Genomic DNA, 18474 nt, shown 5'->3' on the forward strand with positions numbered 1-18474 from the left:
TTTGTCTTTGACTATCTTTGTTCTCTTGAACCAAATAAAGTCCCAAGACCTCTTATGACTACTATTGATATTTGCAAAAAATCCAATAAGCTAAGGCAAAACAACAAGAATAACTATAAAGAAAGTGTTTTGAGAGAAGATCTTTCATAATTTAGACACTTCACTATCACAAAGAGGCAGCACTTTGCTCAGTGTATATACTGGTGTTTATCAAATAAATAAATAAACCGAACCATTTGTATATAAAGACTGCAGCCTATATGTTTAAGTATTTGCAAGACTAACATCAAGAGATAGGGCAATTTGCTCAGACAGCAGGCACGTAATTTGTACTTGTAAAAGGCTATTTATACTCTAGTAGAATAGGTTCTATCACGAGACTGCAGTTTCTGTAAACTGAAAGCTGGTTCAGCTCAATAATCACCATCACAGATATTCAAAACATTTATGCCTTTACTTATGTTTATTTGATCATGCGAGAAGTAAACTGTAAAATTCTACATTTTGGCTACATCCTATATGATCATAGGTTTAGAGAAACTGGCACAAGGGAACTCTGCTAAAACCAATAAGCTTTAACTGTCTTTCAGGCACCTCTGTGGTAAACATAAGAATGTATGCTCTTTTCAAATAAAGACCAAGAGAAATGTTTTACCTTTATCTAAATCCAAATTATTTGTGTTGCAATTAAATATTTCATGCACAATACCTTGTGGAAATTAAATGCAATCGAAGCTTCACTGAAATGTCAGCCTTTCATTAACTGAGGAAAGCTGCCTTGTCCTTTCCCTTAATTACACATTTTATGTGTTACACTTTGATTTAAAAAAAAAAAATCATACGCATGAGGTGCTTTTTCTCAACATGTTGAGGGGGAATCATTCAATTCATGTGGATACATGAATAATGTATCAAAATTGCATTATAATGGTTTTCAAGGGCAGCTTGGTGGCTGAGTGGTTAGCACTGTTGCCTCACAGCAAGAAGGTCCTGGGTTCGCAACCTTTCTGGGTGGAATTTGCATGTTCTCCCTGTGCTTGTGTGTGTTTACCCCGGGTAGTCCAGTTTCCTCCCACAGTCCAAAAACATGTATGTCAGGTTGACTGGTGACTAAATTGTCCATAGGAGTGAGTGTGAGTGTGTGTGGTTGTGTGTCTCTATGTGGCCCTGTGATGGACTGGTGACCTGTCCAGGGTGGACCCCTGCCTTTCACCCGAAAGACAGCTGGGATAGGCTCCAGCTGATCAATGTGACCCTGGTTAAAGAAATAAGTGGGTATAGAAAATGGATGGATGGTTTTCAAATGACTAGCTGACATGTTGATTAGACTTTGATTAAAGAGAGACATCATCTCCCCTTGGTAACATATTTATGGTGCTATATACTGCATATTTATAATTATGGTATGATACTTTTGTACCATATAACTGTGTCCATCTCTAAGATAGCAATGTCCAGTGCAGACTGTCCTTCTCATAAGAAGGCAGCCTCTACTCTTCCTAATAAAATCGTCAGTGCCTCATTCCAGGGAGTGCACTGCTTTCAAAGGCGACTGAAGGAGCTGATTTGATTGGCCATGATCGATGCCAGCCGCTCACCCACTGGTAATGTATTATTACTAAACATGCTATTTCGAAATGTGCCACAGGTGTGTTCTGCTCCTAAATAATGAAAACAGTTCTGTGTCTCACATGCAGGTCTTGCTTTTGTCAAATGAGATTAGGAGGATAGCTAGAAGTTAAGAAAAATGAAAATACTTCATAGTAGTCCACTTTAGTCCTTGGAAATCCATTTAAAACTAGTTTTACATATTTCAGCATGGTATTGGAAGCTCCAAGGCTATACACAGTTGCGACCGGATCCATGTTAATTTAGGAAAGCAGAGAGCAAACTTAAAGTACTGGCATTTGCATTTAAAATGAGAAAAGCTCTTAGCCTTTTCTTCGACCACTAAATTACAAGAAGTTGGGTTTTGTACCTTGAGAAGCCGTGAAACAAAATCCAGTTTTAAAAGTTCACACTACAAGAATGCTTTTGAGTCAGCGCTCCACAACATCTTGGGGTACAATGTTAAGTACAATCTGTGTATGCTGCTGCGGGCGGGGACTACAGAGCTGGTGTATGTTTCTAAGTTAATGTGTGCTGTATTGTAGGAATCATATTCCTAATGGGAGTGTCACAGCCCTGTGAGAATCCCTTATGCCTGTCTGAACATAAAGTATTCTGAAAGCCTCTTGCACATGAAAAACGATTGGAAGAGCTAAGTCAAGCACAGCCCCAAGCACAGACAGAATCACTGTCACAAAAATGTGTTTTTATTTGAATAATATTCATAATCCTCAGAGACTGAGGTTATCTGTACCTTATGCTATTGTGTACTGAGGGTAATTGATGCATTAGCAGTCAAATATAAAAAACGTCAACCAAACGAAAGCAGTATGTGCATCAGTAACATTTCATGTTTTTTTTTTAAATCCCACTGGTCTTTCCTATTTCGATTTTGACATCTAATATTACGTTTCTGCCATTGCTAATCAAACAATTACAGTAGAAGTGCTGACCCAAGACTGGCTTGTCTCACAGTGAAGCTATTTCTGTATGTGTTAGGACCAGCTGATCATTTAGCTATTGGCAATGGAGAAGGGCATTTTTGCCAGATCAGGAATCACATATTGATCACTCTAAGATTTGGAATTCATGCTTAGTCAATTAAATTGTTCCACATAAGCTTGACTCACAGTCTTTATCAGTGAAATGAAGCAGAAGGAAAAGCGGCTTATGAACTCTGATTCAGCAGAATGTGTGTCATGTGTTCATACACTATGGTATTATGACTACAGCGCACAAGATTTGGGATTATTATAAAACTAATTAACATCCCTCCAGCCAGTCAGAATTGAGTGCAAACAGAGGCCACTCACTATTTAGGAATCATCCCTGAAAGGATATTCCTCACTGTGAATATAGTAGTGATGTAGGCATGTGCCGCCAATTTGTTTCATTCAAGTATCAATCAGTTACCCACCCTTCTGTACTAAAAAGTCATTGGTTTTCTGCTGAAATGGAGACTTACCCTAACCTTACCACAAACCTAAAGGTAAAATTCATTGATTAATAATTACTGATTAACCAGAGAGGCATCTGAACCTCACGAGGAAGTTCGGTCTCCACAATGTGTGTGTAATTACGTTTGGTTCCCCACAAAATGAGTGGACACACACGTGCGTGCATGCGTGCGCGCCTACACACAGCATATGCTGTGTACCTATCATCTTTAAGAGGCTTTCTAGTCTTGACAACTCAATTTTCTGATTATTATAACGTAATTGTGGCAGTTAATAGGCATTCTCATATTTCATTTAGGGTTTTATGAAAAAAATGCTAGTTTGAGGCCATATTACTTCTAAGTAGGCAATTAAAACAAATTGCTTCTAATAATGGAGAAATATGGCTGCTTATGATAAGTTCCATATGGACTTTTTTCCTGCATTTCGGTCTTTTTGAGCTACTATTTAGTGGATTTATGCGATGGCGGAGGGTCACAAATTATAACACAAGCACACTCACACTGAGATGGAAATACCAGTGATACCCTCATACCAATTTACAGAACCATATATTACATGGCATAACACACATGACAACAGGCCTGTGCATGTGCACGCACACTCACAGTCAGACACGTGAAAAAACACTCATACTCATTCACACAGACACATCACCTTTCAAATTGAGTATAACTAAAAGACTGCAATATGGATTTCACACTTGGGCTAAACCTTAACTTTCCTGAACAATATGGACAGCAATACCATAGTAATTCTAAAACAAAAGCCAAACTGTGCAAAGTGCATGTTATATGTGCGCTTCTGCAGTAAAACCGGCCACAATCTGGTCCCAGCTTAAATACAGATAATAAAAAAGCCATGAAATTCAAATAAAGCAAGCCAAAATCCTTACTTATTATAGGGGGTAAAACATTGTTGGCTAACAAGTTGCTCTTTCTTTCATTCTTTCTTGCGCTCATAAACACGCATGCAATTTGATGCTTCCCAGACTCCAAGAGACAGAATATGTGGGATGATATAATGTCCATGACCAATAATGCATCAGCAATGTGTTGGAGGAAATCGAGGAATTTGTCATGGGGAGGCAAAGCTGAACGTGTGGCAGGAAACTGACCGACTGTTCAGGATGCCTTCGCAGTGAAATCGAATCCACTGCTCACACACACACAAACATGCAGATTCTATTCTCTCATTCTCAAACACAAATACAGATTATGTTTGCGCTTTTACACAAGCACGTGTACTTGAAAACTGTGCAAACACTCTCACATATGCAATGCCAGTGCAATCTGGGCAATCTGTTTATCTAACAGAAAACTGTAGGTCAGTTTTCTGACGAGAATTTAAGATCACAAGCAGATACCACTGTATCAATTTATCTGAAAGAATACATGCTGAACTCTGGCACACGTATAAACAGACAATGGTGTCTCATCAACAAACAGAGATAACGTTTCTAAATTTGGAGTAGATAAAACTAGTTCTGGTTGTGCCTGTAAGCAATGTAACCACTGCAAGCAGCTGTTGACAGTGATCATAGGGCCACAGATGGAGCATGTAAAAGTTGCATCTGGAGGGAGAGATGGCAGAAGGCTAGCAGCATGACTGCTGCCTCTGGGCTCTCTGCTGACAGGTCCATTGGTTTTCAAATGTGGTTGTTCCAAAAAAAAAAAAAAAAAAAAAAAGAGATTGCAGTATGCTGAGAAAAAGAAAAGAGGAACTGCTATCAACAATTTGTGAAGGAACCATAAAAAGTCTCACTTCAAAATAAGCAACAAGCAAGACAATAAGATGTCAAGCTCTCATAATACACACACAATAACAGAAATGAAATGACAATAACAACAAGAATGCAGAAAGCAGTAGGATGACAGCAATGCCCATGCAATGACATGGGAAATAAAAATAAATTAAAATACGTATCCCTAATGAGTGGGATCGCAGAGAAACAGATGGTGTGTTCAGCTGGTGTTTGGAGCAGGGTTTTTATCCACCAGGCATCAATTTGTTGGCCACAGAACTGTGGCACTTCAGGCAGCCAGTTTACATGCTCTGTCCAGTTTTGTTTTTGCCAGGATTTGCTTCCATATTGATAATGTTAGTTTGCATTCCAATTTTCATATTTGAATCATATTTGATTTACTTTCGGCACTGAAGCTATCTAAATGGCTCCTGTAACACAAATAAAAAGAACAACAAGTTAAAACACACCACAGAACCCTACATATTCTAAACAAACTTTTACACTGAGCAGATACAGGTCATGCATATACAAATGCATCACACAAATATACAGCATGACCAAATATATAACAAATGTGAAGAAAAGGTTAGATTTGCACACATGCACATGCAAACAAACACCCACAGCTCGACAGAAGCTGAAGTCATTTCAAGTGCATGATGGTATTACACTTTTTTATAATCCTTCCTGATAAGGGACTATTTTCTATTCTGCCTCCAAGTGAAAGATGGGTGAATGGTATCTCTCCCTCTCTTTCAAACACACACACACACACACACACACACACACACACACACACACACACACACACACACACACACACACACACACACACAGATATGTGCTTAGAAATGGACAGCAGTCACGTTTTTACCTGGGGGAAGGGTCCTGGGTAAAGACATGTGATATCTTAACTCTGACAGACTGGTGGGTGTACGTGACATACAGGTTTTTGCATGTGTTGGTCTGGAACCACTGTGTATGCGCTTGACTGTGTGTATCATATGTGACAAAGTGCGTTTAGACTGAAGATGTGTGGGTTTTTAGAATGTTGTTGCTTCATGTATATGCGTATTCGCTGTTGCAGCACGGGATATAATGTGTGTGCGTGCATTTGACTGGCAGCGTGACTGTTCGCCGTGTGTGTCTGATACATCTCCTTAGCCACAGGTGCCGAGAGACACTGACACTGCTTACAGAGAGACACAGTGCAAGGGAATGAGTTTATTTATCCGTCTCCATCTAGTTCTCTCACACTCACACAGAACAAAAAATGCCACATGCTCTGTTGTACAGAGACTAACATGCCCACAGACAAACATTCCTGCACACAATCACATACATCTGGGATGAGCTCTTAGGTACTTAGGCTCTTAGGCACCTTGCCAAGGTAAACAGAGGAAACTGCCAGCCTTGGCATTTTTTGGTGTTGAGCGAGACTTCAAGGTGACAGCTTTTACTGGGTGTTAGTGGGAGATGAGGATTGGTGCTGCTTAACAATCAACACACTGTCATTTAGTATCTGTTCATAACTGGGGATGCGCATGTGTGACAGTCCTGTATGTGTTCATAAGAGTATTGCTGGTTGTGCTAGACAGGGTAGAACATTGTCTTTTGATTAAATCTGTTAACATATGCTGTTTCACGCATCATTTTCTCCAAAACCGATTAAAATGTTGCCAGGAACTTTTTTTTTTTTCATAAAAGTGTCTACAGTCAAAGAAGTCTGTTAATGGCAAAGAGCAAAACTCTATTTACGATCAAATACAAAGCGGTAATCAATCTCAGTGTAGATCAAGATTTTAGTGTGTGTCAAGATTGAGCAAGAACAGAATTGTAAATGTAACTGAAGCGCAAAACAAATTGTATATCTGTGAGCAGTAAAGCTTCCATCACCCACTAACTTCAAAGTTGCACGCTCTGTTTTGTACACCTCTGTGAAGTGACAGTAAAGCCTCAAGTTACCTCACAAAGTTGACCATGTGTGTCTTTGTTGAGGCATGTTCTGTAGACTAATTAGGATGTGCAAATTCTCACATTCTCAAGTGCTCAGAATTGTGGAAAGTGTAATAGCACATTTTGAGCTGGGAGCAAAAGTTATACTCATGAATTTGTTGCTGCTCGCGCTCACATCTTCAATTGCAGACTAATTATAGCAAAATTCTCTTTCTAGCTTGTACAGTAGTTTTGTCTATAATAAACTTCCATACAGTAATTATATATGTGTATATGGTGTGGGTTTTCCACTGACTCTACCATACAATGCCAGTTTATAGAGGCTCCACTGTCTCATTTTGCGTCTTTCAACAACACAAAAGGACATAAACCGGTTATGTAAATAATCCCCGTTCCATTCACTCCCCGTCTTTTATGCACTGCAATGGATCTAATGTGTACGAGTGTAAGTGCATTCAGAAGTAGCGCTACAGACCTAATAGAGATGATGCCTTCTCTTTCACCTTGACTCCTTTTTGTGCTAAGTTGAATATATTAGGAAGAAGAGAATAATATGCAGAAATGTGCACATTATTCTTTGATTCCTAATATAGTCAATTTGTGTTTGTGAGCAAAAGCACATTTCTTATTTACCTATGTGTCCTGACATCTTCATATAAAATGCACAATGGCTTTTAAAGCAACTCTCACTGCCATTATGTTTAAGAAATATCCTTCTTGAATCACGTGAAATATTTTACTCCAGGCATATCTACCAAATCTTTTATCTGTTGTCTTGTTTATAATTATATATGATAATAATAATACTTTCTCCCTTTTCCACCCACTCACTCTAACAGTCAGCATTAAAACACTTTTTTTCAGGTATCACTGTTTTTTCCAGCCCAGCTGTCAAACCCATTATTTACAAACAGCTAATCCCCCAGTGGGCCTTCATGATGGATCCAGATGGGGTTGTTAGGTAATTTGTGATACAACTGCAAAGTTTCTATTAGAGGGGCACATATAGAGTGTCAGTTCTGTATAAAATATGAAGACAGGGTGAGAATTTCCACCATCATATTGTTGGGTCAGGGTCACTTGCATAGATTATTCCTTCTCTTATAATTTTGTTTTGTTTATTTTCTGTCTGCCTACAGCTCATCAACCTCTTCCTTATTTTTTCTTTTAGCTAAATCCCCAGACAAGTAACCCCCACTGCCTTGCACACACACTGTCTCTTTGATTCACCCTAAATTTTCTCTCTCCCATTTGCCTTCTTCTTTCCAACTCACCCTCTCTTTCACTCTATTCCCCCTCCCTCGTGCCTCTTTGCTCCTCACCCTCCCTCTGCCTGCAGTAGCTACCCAATAAAGGATGTTGTTAATATCATTAGGCAGACTTCCTCTCCGGCCCAGTGCCCGGCCCACTCCCTTTCAGCCATAATCAAGCGTGCACACTAACTATCAAAGGAGACATCGCTAATAAACTACCACAGTGCAGCGGAAAAACACACACGTACACTCCTGCAGAGAAAATAGTGCTAGGTAAGCGTGGTGAAATAAATGTGGGGTGGTTGGGTATTTTGGGGGGTAGAGGGGATGGTGCAGGTTACCCAGACAACACAAATAAAGTATACTCCAAAGGCTGGCACAGTCTAATGCAAATCCACCACTTCAGTATACTAAATTAATTGGGGTTGAGGGACATGTACACATGCCGACATTGCTAATAAAGTGTGCTCTGAGAAGAGGCAAGTACTTTGCTGTAAATCATCCCTAAAATGGGAGTGCATATTGCCAGCTGCATAGCTTGAAAGTCTTGTCTCCTGACAGCTGAATGCTGCCGCACAAACTGTATATCACCAGTTAAATACGGTCATAAGTGAATACGTGATGCGATACTGCAAACAAGGAGCACTACATTTAAAGAGGAAAAAGTTAGGAGGCCAATGACATGAAGAGCATGTCATACAAAAGCCACAGATTCTCATGCAAGCATCAGAAATTAACTGTCTAAATGAAAGGAGGAGGTATCAGGTGTATTAATTTAGCATTCATCATTCATACTCTGCTGTAATAATGTCAGCGTTTTCCAACCACTATGTTGGTGACTATGTTACCTCACCCACAACTATCACAATAAAACCAAAACTGTAATAAACTGGATATGCACTCATATTGAATATCACTTAACATGAGGTGGGCACAAATACATAAAAATGTGACTTGTGTGAATCTGTGTAAATAAAAAATATGACAGAATGACAGTCTGAACAACCATAATAATATAGACTTTTTAAAAAATATATTGCCTGTCAGGTTGATTACACTGAACAGGAAGTTCTCTAGCATGACTATAGAAATACAATGAACTAAATCTGGATAGAAAAATAATAAATAATGAATAAGAACCTGCCACCACACTGCACTTAAACCTGTTTTTGGCACAAACAAGTCATTCCTCTCCATGCTCATTTGAACAAGCATTGGGATTTTTGTGTGTGTGTCCACTACTGAGATCCACTGTCATGCTTTATTTATCCCTTTCCCTCTGCACTGTAATGGAAATATAAAAGGGTGCATTGATTAGTGTTTAAGGATCTGGCTTTAATAGATTAAAAGCCCCAGGCTCTGAGAGAGGCACTCACTCACACACTGGTATATGAAGGCAAGCTTATACACAGCACGAACAGACAGCAGTTTCTTGAACTTGAGTGGACAAAGATATAGCGTGGACACAAAACTACAAATACACACATACACACACACACCTACACACAGCAGCACCAGCGGAAGTCTTTCAAAGCTGAGATGTATAAATATATCGGAAATATCTCAAGAAAGGATGGAGATATCTCCATGTCATTATCATAAATGTTGATTTTCCAACTGATGGAAAATTCATGCATTTTTAATGTAGTGCATTATTAATAAAGTGGCATGATCCCAGACTTATGAACATTTGCGATACATGGGGTGATGATGTCAGGTCTGAATTTGATTTTTTTTTAAAATATATGAAAATAAATGAGCATGGCAGTGTTTCAGCATCCTACTCCTGAAGTAATATGAGAGCAGACTTATGAGGATGATATACAGCACCTGACAAGCAGTAGCTGTGAGGACAAAAACAAAAATTCAATTTACTAATGTTTTCAGGTTATGTGGGTAAATTGTCTCCAACAGTACCGGCAACTGCATTTTACACACGTCAATTGCAAATCTGTTTCTTAACATTGTTAAACTTACAATTTCCTGTTTAAAGCAACAAACCCAATTTCATTTTAAGCTTTACTGCTGTAAATTTCAGGCAAAATGAACATTGTGATGCATATGTGCTTCTGTGTTCTTGTCTCTCCTCATGTTCCCACTGAGCTTTCCATTTCCCCACCTCCCTTCCATTTGTCTTCAGTTCGATGACCACTGTCACATCTCAACTCCAAGCACTGCCCTGGCTCCCACCCTGTCCAACATCTCCCCTTTCATTTTCTCTAATCTTTGCACCTCTCCCTCTTCTCTGACCTCTATCACACAAGTGGCGATAATGGTGTTAAGCTCCCTTGTGCCCCACTACCACCCCCAAACAGGTGTTAGTTTCTTCCAGGTCTATCCACTTCTCTCAGTGCCTCCTCTCTTCTGCTACCTTATTTGTCCCAATCCTGCTTGATGGTATCCTTCAGTAAAACTGTCTTCTGCTCCATAATTGAATCTCCGCTATTCTTCTACTTTCTTTGCTCCTCTCCTCTGACCACAATCACTTTTGTCAGCCTCCTACTCACCCTTTCAGTTGTCTTTCCAGGCATCTTGTCTCTTTTTACCCCTCCATCAAGAAGTGACATATGTTGTTAGCTATGCTTAGCCTCTCCTCCGTCCTGTCAGAGCTTCAGTGTCTCTTGTATCCCTTTATAATGCCTCAGGTGAGAGCATTCTTGCTTGTTGTTAGACTCAACTTTTCCTGTCACTTCTCTTGACCTCACCATCTCTCATCTCCCTCGAGAAGGAACCATAGTATTGTCCAATGTCAGCAACACCTGATCTCTCTTTTTTCACTTTTATTGGTTCGCAGATTTTCTCACACATGCTTTAACTCTGTGTGACAGCCGTGCATCTTTTCACTCTCCTCATTTGCCATTTGCCAAAAATAGACAACATTCCACAGCAACTGGTAATTTTGCAACTGGGATGTCACACTTCACAACAGTTTTTTCCTTCCCTTAGCGTAGACCATATTAATGCTGATTCCTCCACTGAAACATTTGGGTCTGTCTTATAAAGGCCTAAATCTACACAAACAGTGATGAATATCTTGGTATTGTGTGTGTGCCCATTGCATGAGCAGTAATATATACCATGGAGGAGCAGACAAAAGTAAGAGCAACACCAACATAACAGAAAATACAAGAAAAGAAAATATATATTAAAACATGACAAACAAGAACAATAGTGAAGCATAGTTTTAAACAAAAAATGATGCCTGGAGGATCAGAGCTTATCACTCTACTGTAATTTGAATGATTAATGTACATCAAACTGCAAATGTCTCCTCTTTGCATTAGCAGAGCCATGTCTTTCTTCAAAAGGACCTGGTGATCACAGGAATAACTGATGACAGTACAGACCACAAGCAGGCTAATGCAGTGTTAATGTCTTATACTGATCATAAATGCACCTGAATGTGGGAAAATCAGAGCTACTGGTCATAACATAATGAATTTTCACTTTTCACTTTTTGTGTTCATCTATGTAGCATATATTAAAAAAAATTTCACACGAACCTGAATTTTGGGTAAATGTGAGAGTTTAAATATGTTTAGAGGGTGAAATTTGCATTCTTTATGCAGAAAAAGAATATTATCAATAATAATAATAATCCTGACAATAACAATATAGACGTTTCCACGGCAACCACTATGTATATATTGACAGCTCTTACACATTCCTACGTCACTGCACGCTCGCCATTGACACCATTTTTACCGGCGGTCACTTGAGCGATTACAATAGGCCCTGATGGCTCGGGCCTAAATATAATTTTTAAAAAAGAAAGAAAGAAAAACAAAAAGAATGTAACAAGATAAAACTGGTTGATATCAGCTTAATTTCTATTTATCTGGTATGGCCACAATGTAACGGCATTTAGATTAATAGAATAGAAAAGTACAAATGTTCCCAGTTTGAGTTTTCCCATTCTTTCCATTATGCAAATAAATATAGCACAACTGGAGACAATGAGCTATCATCCATCCTATGCCACTTATCTGAGTCAAGTTACAGTGGTAGTAGGATAGCCCAGACAGTTTTTTCAGCTCAACCTGGGGAATCCAAAGGTATTCCCAAGACAAATGAGATATATAAGCCCTCCAGCATGTTCTGGATCTATCTCGAGGTCTCCTGCCAGTTGGGCGTGTCCAGAAATCCTCCAATGGAAGGAGCCCAGGAGGCATCCTGATTTGGATGCCAAAACTACCTCAAATGGCCCAATTCTACATGAAATACATTTCTCTTTTATATGTAAAAAGAAAAAAAATGTGATTTAAATCTGAACAGAGAAAATAAAAACAGTTTGTTATACTGCACAATACAAATAAATGCACAATATAGATGGGTCGATGGGCAAATCGATGGATGGAAGATAACGATTGTCTCAAAAGTTTCATCATATGTTCCTGTACTATACAGAGGGAAAAACTACATGTTGAAAGCACACATGTCAAAATGCAAGGTAAATAAGTGTGTGCATGTTTCTACCACACATACTGTCACACTGCATGTGGCCCATGAGCATGTTAAAATGTGAAAGCCATTCAGACAGCCGTAGTTGAAATACACTTCAAAGCAGGTTTGCCCCCTACTGGAAGAGACTGCTTTTGTGTGTGTGTGTGTGTGTGTGTGTGTGTGTGTGTGTGTGTAGAAGTGTAGGAACAAGTTTGAGTGTTGGGAGGGTGAGGGGTGAACGATGCATATTCATAAATGGTTTTCTATATTTCCCTCATTTGCTTTGATCAGAAAGTTAGAGGAGTCAAACTCTTCTATTGCCTGGGCTGCAAGAATACTACGGGGGCTGAATGGAGAGCTGTCTTAAGGATGAAAATATAGCAAAGCCAAGCAAATCTCCACATAAGTTGACACACACACTGATGCACTAGCACACACATAAGCAGACTGACACTGACTCACAGGCAGACAAACAAGCAAATGCAAAAAAAAAAAAAAATCGAACAAAAGGTGAATGCAAATACAGAAGTTTAGAAAAACAGGCACTCATAAAGAAAAGATAATTGCAACCACAGACAGCAAGGAATGTTTTTATAAACATTTCACAACTTTCTACAATTTAAAGCTTTGATCTATAGAGCATGTTATGTGGTATGGCATCAGTGTGGTTTAATATATCTGTATGTCCTCTCCACATTAAAAATGTACAAAGAAAGAGTCCTTTTGGCTTACTAAAATAATTATACACACAGAGTCCCTCTTCGAGCCAGGTCTTCCAGCTCGGGGTGCAGAGAGGAAACTGTCGTGAAAGTGGATCTGTGGAAATATGTGTGAGGCAGCTTAATTGGGGCCAAATCTTCACAAAAATCTTGTCATGTTTTCAGACCCTTAGGTTCATTTAGATAAAAGCACTCAGCAAGTGGTATATCTAACCAAAAAAAAAAAAAAGAGTGTAGACAGAGTACGTTTGGGAGCAGTGTGTTGCTGAAAAGGAGTACTTTCTCATGTTTCTGCTGCCTTTTGTTGCATAAAAACTTCTTGCCTGCATTTGTTTCACAGAGGCATGTAATATGTCTCTGTTGGTGCTTGTACACACAAATATGCTTTCCAAAATTTAATTTTATTAAATTTAATTTTTGTCTTACTACTCTAGCCTCTCTCCCTGACACTTTTTGTCTCTCTCCCTATTGTCACTCTCTCACCCGTCATCCACTTCAGATGTCGGGTTTGAAAGCGCTTTGTCAAAGTTGAATCAAGTATCATAAAGTCTGAATCAGTTTGAATTTCAGATGATTAGATTCACCCTTAGAAGCCTAGAAGTTAGATATATCTAAAAGATTCATTTAAGATTTAAAGCCACTTTTTTTGCAGTTGAGAAAGCAGAGACATGTTTTTGTGTGATTAGCTTAATTTACAGCAACTGCAGCTACAACCAGAAGATACATAATAAACATAAAATATGAAATGTTGATTTCACATTTAACTAACATGGTGAAAACTGGTTTAGACATCTTACTTTCCCAGTTCATTTTCCTAGTGTTACTTACTGGAGATCCCAATTCAAAGCTATTAAGTTGAGAAATATAAATCAGTGTTTTACTGAGACTGACAGGATGCAATCACATGTTTTTCACTTTTAATCATAAACTGTTAAGACTGCTATAAAGTGGTGTTTATTTTGCTAACTGTCTTTGAGCTGGTACAGACACCTGTTTGCACAAAGAATATTAACCAAACAACAGTCAGGTTTTAGACTGTGAAAGCAAAGCAATCTTTGGCATTCTGACATCAGCATCAGCCTAAAAGTAACTTTAATTACTTTAAAGTTTCTAAAAAAGAAAAAAAAAAAAAATACCAGGAGTTTTCCCTCTCCTCTCCAGAGATAGTTTAGTTTTCAAGGCGAGAAACATCTTGGACTCTCTCTCCCTACTTCTCTTGCTCCCCGCTCTCCACACCGGCTTCCAATTTGTAGAGTTTGTGTACGTTACAGCACTGAGATTCGCTGCCCCCGCCCGCCCTACTCTGATCAGGCCTGCGCTCGGACATCTGTCGGAGGATGTTTACTCAGGCAATAAGTATGTTAGGAGAAATATTATCCTAGTTTTACTTTACCTTTCTTCTGTCTAGAAGCATAAACACCAGCATTGTGAGGTGGGGAACGGGAAAGGAGAGGCAAGACGGTGAAGACTCCAAAATACAAAAGTCGGCTGAGGAAACGATAGAAGGCAACTGTGGTGACAATATATTGGGGGGAAAAGATGGAAACAAGTTGGAAGAGTGATGAGAGAAGAAGAGGCTTGAGAAATCACTAAATGAACTCCGAGAACGGAAAGTAAAGCAAGAAACAGGAGGGAAAAAAAAGAAAAAAGGTCAAAGCAAAGTATCTAAATCACAGTTTGTTTGATGAATATAACAGAAACATTAAATTATATACTTCTCAATTTTACCTTTCAGTTTCATGAAAATAAATGTCACCCTTTTTTTTTCTTTTCCTTTAGTCACATAACCCTATTTCTCTATTTCTCAAGGTTATAACAGCAAACTTTTTCCACTTCAACTAAGTCTATATTCTTTTCCTCTACAAAAAAAAAAATTGTCTTGAAAAGACAGAAAATTCCCAAATTCAAGGTCAATGTCCAAGGCATGTAGACTTCTTACAGCCTGCTAAAAATTAATACGGAGGTATACATGCATGTCTGTCTGGTGCCTGGCATACAGGCATACACAGACGGGGACACAGATGCTCACTATGCACGCACACATACACACACAGTTCTCTCCCTTTTTCTTCGTTATCTCTTTCTCACACAAACACACACACAGGCTTCTCTCTGCCTGGTGTTGCTTCCAGCCTAAAAACAAACCATGTGTGGGAGCTATCCTGTGCTGGCCTAAACTGTATGCCATGTTGGTGCTAGCTCCATGCACTAGAAAAAGACTGGAAAAATGCTTATTTTCTGTCTTTCTGCACACAGTCTGTATCCCTGTCTGTCTTATGTGCATTTGACAGCCACTGTCTTGGCTCCTGGGTTGCCTGTCTCTCCATCTTTACTGTTCACCTTTTGCCTGTTGCTGTCTCCCTCCCTCTGCCTGTCTGCCTGTCTGCCCTCATGTGTCTCTGCCTGTCTGGCTGTCTTTCCCTCCCTTGAACCCTTTCTGTCAGTTACCCCTTCCCCCCCCCCCCCCACCCAAAAAAAACAAAAAAAAAAACTCCCATCTCTCCCTCCCGTTCCACCACCAACTAGGCATGAAAACGGTGCTCCATTAGGAGTGCCGGGGCTAAGCCCAGTCTGACACACACTGCTTTGATCAGCAGTGAGCTGGGCTAAACACCCCGCTAAACTCCCTCCCAGCCTATGGAGGGGGGCATGTTGAGTAAGAGCACAAGTAGCAAGAGTTAGAGAGCGATGGGACCAGGAAGATCAAAACAGAAAAATTGGATGGAGACAGAATGCAAGGCAAACATACAGATTGAAGTGAGGAGCTCAATTTCCCTAGCTGTCCCACAGCATTGCATGTGTTCCCCCTACCATTCTTGTCTTTTATCACGTTCTCTTTCACCTCTTTTTTTATCAAATGCTTTTCTCTCCTTCACTCCTCTTTCTCTCCACAACCTCCAGGTAGTTTATGCCATGCATCACTAACAGCCTCTGCAGGTGCAGAACTCAATAGTACCTCAGAATCTGCTGAATCTTTCTCGGAGGGTAACTTGTTGATAAATAAATACTGTAGCCACACACGCACACATACACGACGAGGAGGAAAATAAGTTAAAAGAAAAAAGACAAGCCCAAAGGGTGAAGATATACGGAGACCAGACCTCAAAAACTGACAACAGCAAAAAAAAGCCAGAACTTTTCACATTCAGACAGGCATATACTAAACCAGCAGCAGCAAAAGGACAAAAAGCTCCCGTCTTTTTCTCCCAAGGAGTGAAGAGAAAAGGGATTTCCGCTCAGTGCTAATCAATCAGGCCGTGATAATGGCTCCCATGCCTAGCTGTCGACTGGAGGGGTCAAGGCATCCCGTGACCCAGCGCCCAGGGCCCAGGGGCCAAAGCCCCTCTCAGAATAGCACCCCAGGACGGACTCCCTGGGCTAATTGTCCAAGGCAGTGTCAGCCTTTTCAATGCCCCCCCATACACTTTCTCCTTCATTCCTTTCTCTATCTTTCCCCTCTCCCTCCCCTCTTCCCTCCTCACAACTCTCCGATCCTCTCTCCTTCTATGCAACTGACAAATCTACTATGTATACCAGCATGTGCCAGTGTGGGGGAGAAAATCATATAGACAGAAAGGAGCTGGATAAAAAAAGAGCATGTAGAGCTGATGAGACATATAAAAATAGAGGGGGATGCATGCAGGGGGAAAAGTTAACGAAAAGACAGAGACAGGAAAGGACAGTAAGGGGTGGGAGAGCATGTCAGAGATCAGCGGCTGCAGTAACATCAAGCAGGGAGGGTGAGAAGGGAGGACGAAAGAGAAAAAGACAAGTCAGTAGGACAGAGAAGTGCAGACAGATACTTGGACGGAGAAGGAGAAGGAAAGGCAGCGAGACAGTCCTCTTACCCCCAACACATCACTCATTTTACCGGAACGGAGTGCTGTGACAGGTCTATCCCCTTCAATCTACATACCAATAGGTTTCTATTAATCACAGCCAGAGCAGCGTGTGTCTCGGGGAATGTGCTCAACATCAGCACGGCTGACCACCACAATGCAGCCGGCATACAAAACACAAAAAGACAGACTGAACATGCACAGACACACACACGTAGAATAGCACAAGAGTCCGAAGCAATCCCTACTCCAGCTCCGCGTAATGACATTCCTCTCATTCCAAGCACCCGCTGCTAATTAACAGCATTAGATCCCACAGACAGAGGGACAGATTGATGGAGAGGTATCCCGGTGTTGCACTAGCACCACATCTTTGCTCTCTTCTATCACCTTTCCTTTGCTTCTGGCTACCCTTCCTTTTTTTCTTTCACAGTCCCCTGCATCTAACTCTTCTACCTTCTTTCAGTGCCTGTCAGGTCCTGGTCAGACAGCGCTGAAGAAGAGCAAAGTCCAAAAATCAGAATGGAAAAAAATATGAAAATCAATGTGCTACTCACTGGGAACCTCCTTTTTTTCTGTATTTCTTTTATTTCTGATCTGTCACTCCTTATCTTCTTCTCCACTGTGGCAAGGGAGTGTGTCTGTCCCAGAGTGTGTGTCGTGTCAGTCCGGTAGAGGAAAGTTGCCGTCTGCGTGCATGAGCATGTGTGTGTGAGTGCGTGTGTGAAAGAGAGAGAGCGAGAATGTGTGCGTCTTGTCTCTGAGTCTCGCACTGCTCTGAATGAGCGAGCCGAGGCTGTTTTAAACAGACTGCTCTCCCCATGTGACCAGCCCAGCCACAGGCAGGAATACATTACTGAGACACACACTCCCCCTCACTCTCTCACTCTCTCTCTCTCTCTCATCCCCCTTCTTTCCCTCTTGCCCATACACACCATGTCCACAGTGCACCCCCTAGCCACCGCTCAGGGTAGTGGAGGGAACAGCCCACATACACACACATAACATGTATACACAAACTGACATATAGGATGAAATATAATTCTGTGCACATACACGTACAAAAACAAAAGTGTCTCGTGTATGGAGACAGTGCCAACGGTGCTTGCCAAATTTAAAGAGCATCTGGGGAACGCAAATTCACGCAAAAGAAACAAAACAACACAAATGCACTTAATACAATTAGAGACAATTCATCCAATTATATGTTTTTCAATGTTTTTGACTTTTCCATCTCTACTGTGGCAGTGCTTCACACCTGGAAGCACTGACCTTTTCAGTAATGGAAACCTTTTAAAGTTGACCTTCTGGTGCAAGGCTGATGCAATTCCATTACAGCTATCACACCTTAAGGAACAACAATGGAAAACACCACAGATGAGGTCTTTCAAGTCAAATGTATGGTGATCACTACAAAGAAGTACATTTTCGAAAAGCCATGTACACTCTCAA

At 40.4% G+C, this 18474-nt stretch overlaps 1 protein-coding gene across 1 annotated transcript in view; it reads right to left on the reverse strand.

The window, feature by feature from the left end:
* cntfr (ciliary neurotrophic factor receptor) overlaps positions 1–17786 on the reverse strand; it is a 204246-nt gene extending 186460 nt beyond the window's left edge. The window contains exon 1 of the mRNA XM_026298385.1: positions 17580–17786. The gene's annotated coding sequence lies outside the window, so the exon portion shown is untranslated. The remainder of the gene's footprint in view (positions 1–17579) is intronic.
* Positions 17787–18474: the final 688 nt, after the last annotated feature.

The sequence above is a fragment of the Mastacembelus armatus genome, chromosome 12, assembly GCF_900324485.2.
Source record: "Mastacembelus armatus chromosome 12, fMasArm1.2, whole genome shotgun sequence".
NCBI lineage: Eukaryota > Metazoa > Chordata > Actinopteri > Synbranchiformes > Mastacembelidae > Mastacembelus > Mastacembelus armatus.